Genomic DNA, 10350 nt, shown 5'->3' with positions numbered 1-10350 from the left:
ATTTGAGGAAAGTTATTACTTCCATACTAATCTGAAAAAATAAGATAGATAAATGCTTAGGAAAATTAAAATACTAAACAAGATACAAGAAGAGAATATGAATAAACCAAACCAAAATAAGAAATAAGAATTACCTAGAAAATAAGTTACTGGGCTCCGGTAATTAACTGAAGAAATGCTGCTCCAACTACTAAAAGACAAAGATTCCTAATATAATATTATGGTTCATAATTTGAAATACATAGCCTAACATAGTTGATTCTAATAATAGTTTGTTAATGAATGAGTATAGTGACCAAATTACATTTTCTGAATTAATCTTATGAGGCAAAAATTTTTAAAAAAATACCCCCAAATAAAACTAATACCTAAAACAAAAATTATGGTTTAGGCTTGCTACAATTAATTCTTTAGTTTCTTCATCTGGAAAAGAGCGTAATAATGGTATTCATGTTATTCAACCATTGTATGGATTAGGTGAGATAGTCCATGTACATTTCTCAGTGAGAAATCGACTTTGGTTGGTTAAGGCACTGAGATTTGGAGTTTGTCGAGCAGTTAACCTAACCTAGCTAATTAATGTACCCATGTTTTGTCTACCTGGCTGGAGGAAACAAGCTGAATGGGCACACTTTAAATAATGACAACAGACGTCAAGTGGGCCCTTGATGCTACCTAGGTACTCATGACATTTCTCTATTTCTTTCATGCTCCTAATCTCTTCGATGTCAGTTTTATAACTTCTGTCTTCTCACACTTTCAACACCTTCCCCCGATCCTTGCTCTCAGTCCGTGACCTTGCTTCTGAGTCACTGAGAAAAAAAATGACTCCCGCAAGCTCCCACACCACCCACATTTACCCACCAGCCAGCTTCTGTCCCCATTTGTTGTCTTCTCACTCCTCTTTTGTTAAATTGAGAGGAACCCTCCTTGCTCCTATGGAAAACCAGTTCCTCCCTTTGCTCACTCATGTCACTCCAACAATTCTGCCCTCCCCAGCGTCATCAGGTTCTCTCTCTCTTTATTGGGTTATTCCCATCAGCAAGTAAGCTGTAATGTATCCCATGTATGGCAGGCTCCCCAAAGATGTCCACATCCTAATTCCAGAACCTGTGACTATGTTAGGTTACATAACAGAGGAATTAAGAATGAAATTAAGGTTGCTAATGAGCTGACCTTAAAATAGGGAGTTTATGCTGTGTTATCACGATGGGCACAGTGTAATCACAAGGGTTTAAAAGTAGAAGAAGGAGGCAGAATATGACAATCAGAGGGAGATGTGACCATGGAAGAATGTTCAGAGTGATGTAACATTGCTGGCTTTAAAGATGGAGGAAGGGGGCCAGGAGCCAAGGATTGTGGATGAACTCCAGAAGCTAGAAAAGACGAGGAAACAGATTCTCCCCTAGAGTCTTTAAAAAGGAACATAGTCTTGCTGACAGCCTGATTTTAGCCTAGTGAGACCCTAGTTGGACTGTAAGAAAATTAAGTTGTGTTGTTTTAAACCACTAGGTTTGTGGTCATTTGTTATAGCAGCAATAGAAAACTACTATAGTATAAACAAACACCAAAAAAAAACCCTCTTTCTGATGCACTTTCCTCCTCCAGCTATTGTCCTATTTCTTTGTTCTCCTTTATAAAAGTCCTCAGAAGAGTCACCTATACTCACTGGCTCTAGTTCTCTGTCAAACTCACTATAAAAAGGCTTATTTTCCCAGCCACTCCACCAACAAGTGCTTATCAAGGTCACCAATGACCTCCATGTCATCGTGGCCAATTGCCAGCGTGATCACTCCCTCACCTTTGAAATACTTTCTTCTTTGCTTCCAGGATGCCTCACTCTCCTGGTTTTCCTCCTTCCTTATGGCTACTCTTCAATCTCTTTTGCCAATACCTCCTAATTTCCCTAATCCCTCAGTGTAGCCCAGAACTCAGTGCTTGGCTTTCTTTTCTTTTCTTTTTTTTTTTTTGGTTTCCTTTTCTTTTCTGTCGACACTCCTTCCCTAGCTGATCTTATCTACTTTCATGGCTTTAAATACTACTTAGACACTGATCACTCCCAAGTGTGTATCTCTGGCCAGAACATCTGCCCTGCACTCCAGACTCATGTATCTAAATATTCACTTGACATTTCCAAGAGGAGGTCTGCCAGGCATCTAAACCTTCAGACTCCAAAACCTGCTCTTCCTGTTGTCTTCTCCAGCTTGGTTAATGGCATTTCAATCCTTTAAGTTGCTCAGGTCAAAAACCTTTGACTCATCTATGCCACCTCTTTTTCTTTCATGACTTTCATCCAGTCTTTCAGTCAGAGTATCTCCAGGGTCTAGAACAGTTATTAGCACATACCTATTGGTTAAGTCCTTCAAAATATATTGGAATATGACTTAGTCTCACCATCTTTACTACCATTTTAGTGCAAGTAACCTCTCTCAAGCCTGGATTTTTGCAATAGCCTTCTAACTTGTCTCCTTACTTCCACGTCCCCCTATGTGGTACTCCCACACTGCCATAGAGTAATCCTTTAAAATGTAAACCAGAACATATTCCCTATTAAGTTCCATGAAGACAGGGTTTTTAGGTTTCTTTGTTTACTGAAGTATCCCCAAGACCTAAAACAGTGATTATTATTAGCACATTACAGGCACTCAGTAAGTAAAAATACATATTGACTGAATGAAGAGCTGGAAAGTAGAATATAAGGGAAAAATGGTAGAAATATGAGGCTAAAGGAGTAAGCAGAGACTGTATCCCAAATGGCCTCTAAGTCATTTTCTGAAGGTCAGTAGGATACCACTGATCTGTCTTAAGTATGGGGTTAATATGAGCAGAATTGCGTTACTTTAAAATTGCTCTCATAGTTCAGAGGAATAGCCTGGGAGAAGGAAGAATCGGAGTTTCTGACAGATGACACTGCCAATCACTAAAATGAGGAACATGGGGGAGAATTAGTTTGGAGTGTGGGGTGTGGTGACGGTAGGAAATGACAGTTACAGTTTTGGATGTTTTGAGGTAGTGGATTAGAAGACGGTACAGAGGCATTCACTAAATCAGCACAAAGAGACAAGAAGATAAAAGTATAAAAGAGCTGTCAAGAGTCAGGGAGAAAAAAAAAAGTCAGGATATATTTTGACAATCCATTGTATATTTAATGGGAAATCCAGAACAAGATAAAAATGGGAATGATGGGAAACAGTATTAAAAGAGACAACGACTAAGAGTTTCCCAGTATTGAAAGAGAGTCAAAAAATCTTGATTCGGGTTGAAAGTGCACTGAATATGAAGCAGGAAAAATAGAAATAAATCTATGCCAAGTCACATCACAGTGAAACTTCAGAACATCAAGGGTAAAGGAAAATAGTAAAAACTTCCAGAGAGAAAAGACAAATGGCCTACAATGGAACAATAATTAGACCAGCAGTATGCTTTCCTCCAGCAACATTACCTGCTGAAGGTGTGTTCAAAGTGCTGTGAGAAGAATCACTCACTCCCTACACAATGTGTGTGGAATTGATGCGCAAAATCCTGACACCTCTCTCCAAAGAATTCTGGAAGCTGGTCTCTCTAGAAACTCTCAGGCCTAGAGACTGATCTTGCCTCTTATAATTCCTGAGGAGGAGCATTAACTAAGAGTCACAAAATTGATTTCACAGTCTTGTAACATGTCCTGAATAGATATTCTGACAACTAATATTCTCAGCCTCTGGGATGTCTGCCAAAATTCTGAGATATCATGAACCTCACGTTTAACGTCCTATTGCGCTCAAAAATATTAGATCTTTTTTTTTTTTTTTTTTTTTTTTTCCTTAACAGGAAGGAGAACAAGGAGTTGGGGAAAGATCAGTGAGGGCTGTTGAAATAAAATTTTAAGCCTGCGGTACGTGGGCCTCTCACTGTTGTGGCCTCTTCCGTTGCAGAGCACAGGCTCCGGATGCGCAGGCTCAGCAGCCATGGCTCACGGGCCTAGCTACTCCACGGCATGTGGGATCTTCCCAGACCGGGACACGAACTCGTGTCCCCCACATCGGCAGGTGGACCCTCAACCACTGCGCCACCAGGGAAGCCCCTAGATCATTTTTGATTGTTCTCTGCTTTTTCATGTCTGTTTGACTTGCTTTCCAACTCACTTGTAAACATATCCTATATTAGTTTTACACTAGCTAAGTAGAAGTTTTTCAGTGTATACTTTTAACAAACTAATGAATTGTTATTATGTTTACAGAGCTAGGCACTCTGCTACGTGTTTTATTAACTCTCAGTCATTGCCCTGCGGGGTAGTTACTGTCATTTCCATTTTACAGATGAGGAACTTGAAGCTTAGAGAGGTTAATAACTTGCCCAATGTCATATTCTGGGGAATAGAAAAGGCAGGAGTATTTATTGTTGACACATGCTAATCATTGATAAGAATGACTGTGTTAATAATTTGGAGTGGGAATAGTTACCCCAAATGTTGACTTATTTTTTTTGTTCTTCCCAGGAAAAGAGACTCTGTCTTGTGCAGACTTCCTAATTCCACTGAAGTTAGTGCCTTGGGAAAATAACTGATTTGCCAGCCATCTGTAAGTGTATTGTAACTTTTGATTCTGAGTTCTTCTTTCTCCTGGAGAAATAATGGTAAATGAAAGTAATTTCTATGGGCAGATTCCATGTCATATAACGTGTCAACATTTAACACAGAACACCTCCTTTTGCGTTGTCCCTCAAGTCCTGATTCAGTAAAGCATTAAAGCACTGGTCTGGCAGCACTACTCAGGAATCCCTGACAGGTCGACGAGCCAGAGGTCAAGTTTGAAGGGGCTTTCCCAAAGTCAGTATTCTTCGGTGTCTTACTGTGTGCTACACAATTCATTATTTACTGCTGGACAAGGAAAGAACTATGATAAGGTAGACATACTTCCCAAGAGCACCTTCTTCTGTTTGTATTCCCAGTACCTTGCACAGTGCCAGACATGTCATGTGTGTGCAGTAAACCTACGTTAAAACTGTAAACCTTATTTAAGAACCCTGGGGCAAAGGTATAGAAAAAAATAAGGGAGATTTAGGAAGTGGTTAAATGATGAAAGTAGTACTGTGTTGAAACTCAACAAGATGAATGTTATCAAACTTCTGTATGGCCTGCTAGGTCCAGAATGAAAAATCTCCTGGGACATAGGTAGTTGAGGTGACCAGATTAGCCACAGACAGGTTAGCTCTTGTTTGGATATATAAGCCAATAAAAATTATTGTCCAAGGCAGGGGATAACAATGAATAAAGTCTTTTATGTTACTATATTTATTTTTATAGTCATTCTCTCTATTTAGATACTTTTTTAAAACATCTTTATTGGAGTATAATTGCTTTACAATGGTGTGTTAGTTTCTGCTGTATTACGAAGTGAATCAACTAAACATAAACATATATCCCCACATCTCCTCCCTCTTGTGTCTCCCTCCCACCCTCCCTATCCTACCCATCTAGGTGGTCACAAAGCTGATCTCCCTGTGCTATGCGGCTGCTTCCCACTAGCTATCTATTTTACATTTGGTAGTGTATATAAGTTCATGCCACTCTCTCCCTTTGTCCCAGCTTCCCCTTCCCCCTCCCTGTGTCCTCAAGTCCATTCTCTACATCTGTGTCTTTATTCCTGTCCTGCCCCTAGGTTCTTCAGAACCATTTTTTTTGGATTCAGTAACTTGAGGGACTGAGTCTTGTTTTTCTCTCATGGGCCAAATGATTGTTCTTTGAGTGACCTGCTGCTTCTTTAAGAGCATCTACTGTGTTTTCTCTCTACCAACTGCCTTTCTCTGTTAATTTTAGTTTCTGGTCCCTCATGATTTCAGCTTGCCATGGCTTCTCTGACCCCAGATATACCCCTGGCATCTTTTGGTTCAGGCTTTTTTGACTTTTGGTCCTTCTAGTAAGTGTATTGACACTCAGTATTTCCAAAATCAAATTTGTAATCTAGGAATGTGATTGGCTTGACTCACCTTTTTGGCCCAGGCCATATATCATAGGTTGCTGCCAGGATATACATCAGTAACCTTTGGGTTTGAAATGACCCATCACCTGTGGTCATAGAGTAGGAATCACATGGTGCAAAATTTCAGCAGATGCTGTGAGCAGAGCAGGCATTAAGTGCTTTCCTGTCCAGGAAAGAGAATGGAGCATTAAAGCCAGATGGAACTGGGTTCAAATCCCAGCTCTACTATTTGCTAGCTATGTGACCTTGGGTAACTTGTCTAATGTTATTCTCTGAAACTTAGTTTTCTCATTTATAACTTAGGGATGATAACTGCTTTGTAGGGTTTTTGTAAGAAATAAATAAAATACTATATGTAAAGCATGATATAGTATCTAGTACACAGGAGGTTTAATGGTAGCTATTTTATCTTATTTAAAATTTTTATTTATTATTATATTAACAGATTAATAATGATCTCAAGAAAAATAATCAATCTCCATGTCAAAGGTCAAAAGAAGCTCATACAACAGGAAAACCAAATAGCTTATGTTGAAGGAAATGTCTGGCCTCACCATGAATTTTAAAAATGCATTTAAAAATAGCTATGAGATACATTTCACATCTGTTAAACTTGCTGAAATAAAATTGTACGTTCCAATGTTGATGGAGCAATGAAGAAAGAGTGCATTCATATTTGGTAGGTGGCATTATAGATTAGCCTAATCCAAATAGCACTGTCACGAAACATTTCCTTCAATTTGTAGTTCCCTTCTGGGGAAATACTTCCCAAGGAGGTAATTGAAAGGAAAACTTTATTTGTATAAAATATTTATAGCTCTCTTTTTAATTCAGAGGATTTCATCATTTTAGAACAGAAAGAGACCTAGGAGATTATTTTTTCTCTAGGGCTGCATATTAGAATCATTTAGGAGCTTTTAGAAACACTCATTCTCCCATGCCCAGAGATTCAGAGTTAATTGTCCTGGAATATGGCCTGAGCCTGAGGATGGTTTAAAAACTCCTCAGGTGATTCTGATGTGTAGCCAGGATGGAGAACCACTCTTCCAATCGCACTCCATTAGGAGAACTATGACAGAACAGAACCAGAGGGGTTAAAAGGCTGCCTCTGAAGGGAACACACACATAGATGTGGTAAAAGAGCTGAGGTGAAAATGAAGATGCTCCTGATTCTTGGTTCTAACTTCTAGTCTTAGTGAATAACTGGAAATATCCATGTGGCCAACACCTAGAGACTAGGTAACAAATTATGGTGAAATAGTACAATGCATTCATCAATTGTTATTGAAAGGTATCTGTAGACAAAGAAGAATGTAGTGTGTACACACTGATGAGAAGATGTTGTGTCCATTGCTGCCCTCAATGAGAGAGTCCCAACCGGGACTGCTGAGTTCCCCCGTGGGAGGGGCACAGGTCTCCCTTCATGCTCTTCTCCCCGCACCAGGTGGCCAAGTATTGCATCTCTGTTGAGGGGAATGGGGTTAACAGTGTTCAGGACTGCTGAATGGTGGACTGTCCATGCTGAACGGTGACGAATCAGAAGAATCCATTTTTTAAAATTATGGTGAAATATGCCTAGCATAAAATTTATCACCCTAACCATTTTCAAGTGCACAGTTCAGTGGCATTAAGTACATTCACATTGTTGTGCAGCCATCACCACCATCCATCTCCAGAACTTTTTCATCATGCTCAACTGAAACTTTCTAGCCATTAAACAATAACTCCCCATTTCCTCCACTCCACCATCCAAGTCTCTGACAACTACTGTTCTACCTTGAATTTGACCCCAGTACCTTATATAGGTGGAATCATACAACAGCATTTGTCCATTGTGACTGGCTTCCTTCACTTAGTGTCTCCAAAGTTGAGTTCATTTTTGAAGAAATTTATTCCCTGTCTTTCTCTCTGCTCCCTTGCTCTTTTCAGCAAAGGTCCATTTCCTTCCAGGTTGAGGATCACCCCAGCCCTTCTTTTGATCTTTGCTTTCCTGTTCTAGCAACTACCCTGCCTTTTCCCTCTCCTTTTTTCTAGGCTGTCTTATCTAGTGAGCAGGATAGGAAAAGCTAGCTCTGTAAGCTTGTATCTGAAACTACTAGTCTGAAACTTTGTTTTATTGTGTTTTTGCATCTTTGTTTCTGCTTCAGTGTAGACTAGGGGAAGAAAGGGGACTCTTGTGGTATGAAAGAGAGAATAAGGGAACACAGAACATAATTAATACTTGGAGACATGTGCCTGCATCAAATATAAAAATGGTATCTGCAATATTAAAAGAAGTGAGGAAGCTATAGAATTTTGTAAGAATTGGTTTGTTTTAATTATAAGGGAATATTGTGTACTGGTTAACATATGAACTCTGGATCTGGGTTATCTGAATTTGAATCCTTGCTTTAACACATTTTAGTTGTTTGTCCTGGAAAAAGTTACTGAACTTCTCTGTACTCAGTTTTTCTCATTAATGAAAAAGGTATTATAATAATAGTACCTACTTTATAAATTGTTGTCAGGAATAAAGAAGTTAATACATAGAAAGCATTTTTCATACCACCTTGCAAATAGTAAGTACTATGTAAGTGTTAGCAGTACTTTTTGGTCAGTGTTTTGATACTTCTGTTATCTGTCACACCAACTTTGGTTATAACTACATAAGGAAAAATAGCTTTAAAAATTCAAGGTGACATTATTCATACTAGCCCCAAACTGGACACAATGCAAAGTTGATTTGTTGATGAACAGATAAGCAAAACATGGTGTGTCTTTTAATGACGTACTTCTCAGCAGTAAAAAGAAGCAATCTGCTGAATCATGCAACAACATGGATGAATCTCTAAAACATCTTGCTAGGTCAAAAAAAAAACAGACACAAAAGTCTACATATTATATGATTCCATTTGTATGAAATTCCTAGAAAAGGCTAAACTGTAGGGACAGAAATCAGGTCAGTGGTTGCCTGGGTTGTGGATGTGACCAAGGGCTGACTGCAAACCGGCATGAGGGAAGTTTTCCAGTGATGGAAGTGTTTTAAAACTGGATTTTGGTGGTGGTTGCACAACTGTATAAATTTACTAAAATTCACTGATCTTTACTCTCAAAATGGATGAATTTTATGGCATGTACAATAAATTTTTCTTCTACAAAACTGTTAAAAGGAAATTAAAAATAAATTGAAACTGGAGATTCACGTCTGTTACTCTTTAGTCTGGTTCTCACTTTAAAAAAAAAAAGAAAAAAAGTTATTGGTTTTGTAAAAATAACCTGTGTTGATTGTTGGGAGACAATTCTCCATGGGTCTGTCATGTTTCTGCACATCTTGCAAGCAAGCCTCTGGCTTCCCTTTGTTCCAGGCTATCTTTTCAGGGATGTTTGAAGACAGAGAAAGTATCTCCCTCCAGGGCAAAGGCAGGCACACCCCCTCTCCAGTATAATAAAGAGAACGGCTGCCTCTGGAGCAAAGAGCAGGCATGCTTACTGCTCCTTATAAAATATTCAGGTTCCCTAAGCTCAAAGTTCCACTCTCATAATGCAATCCAGTGTGTGTGCTGGTGTCACCTGGGCCTCTTCATGTCGCCCTGGGGGAACGGGGTGGGTGGGGTTGTCACACTGGTGAAGAATATGCTGATGCTTTGGCTTCTGCTATTGCTGTGAGTAGCAGAGTCCTTTGACTCTGACCCAGGAGTCCCATGTCTTGTCAGCATCAATGAAACTGTAGGTTAACTTGTTAGCTTGTAAGCAGGGTAAAAAAGCTTAGTCTTCATAGTTTTTTTGTGTGTATGATAAAATCTACATAACAAAATTTACCATGTTAACCATTTTTAAGTGCACAGTTCAGTGGCATTCAACACATTTACATTGTTGTGCAACCATCAGCACTATGCATCTCCACAACTTTTACATCATCCCTTATGGAAACTCTACCCATTAAACACTTAACTCCTTATTCCCATTTCCCCAAGCCCATGGTAACCACTACTCTACTTTTTCTCTATAAATTTAACTACCCTAGGTACCTCGTGTAAGTGGAATCATACAATATTTGTCCTTTTGTGTCTGACTTACTTCATCTAGCATGATGTCTTCAACACTCATCCATGTTGTAAGCATGAATCAGGATCTCATTCCTTTTTAAGGCTGAATAATATCCATTATATGCCTTCACAGTTCTTGACTTGGATAAGTAAGGTGAAGATTCTTGTGATGGGGGAGGGAATTAAGAAGAGGAGAGGGGGCTTCCCTGGTGGCGCAGTGGTTGAGAGTCCGCCTGCCGATGCAGGGGACACGGGTTCGTGCCCTGGTCTGGGAAGATCTCACGTGCCGTGGAGCGGCTGGGCCCGTGAGCCATGGCCGCTGAGCCTGCGCGTCCGGAGCCTGTGCTCAGCAACGGGAGAGGCCA

This window comes from Lipotes vexillifer, unplaced genomic scaffold, assembly GCF_000442215.2.
Source record: "Lipotes vexillifer unplaced genomic scaffold, Lipotes_vexillifer_v1.1 scaffold429, whole genome shotgun sequence".
NCBI classification, from domain to species: domain Eukaryota; kingdom Metazoa; phylum Chordata; class Mammalia; order Artiodactyla; family Lipotidae; genus Lipotes; species Lipotes vexillifer.
This window is presented reverse-complemented; position numbering follows the sequence as displayed.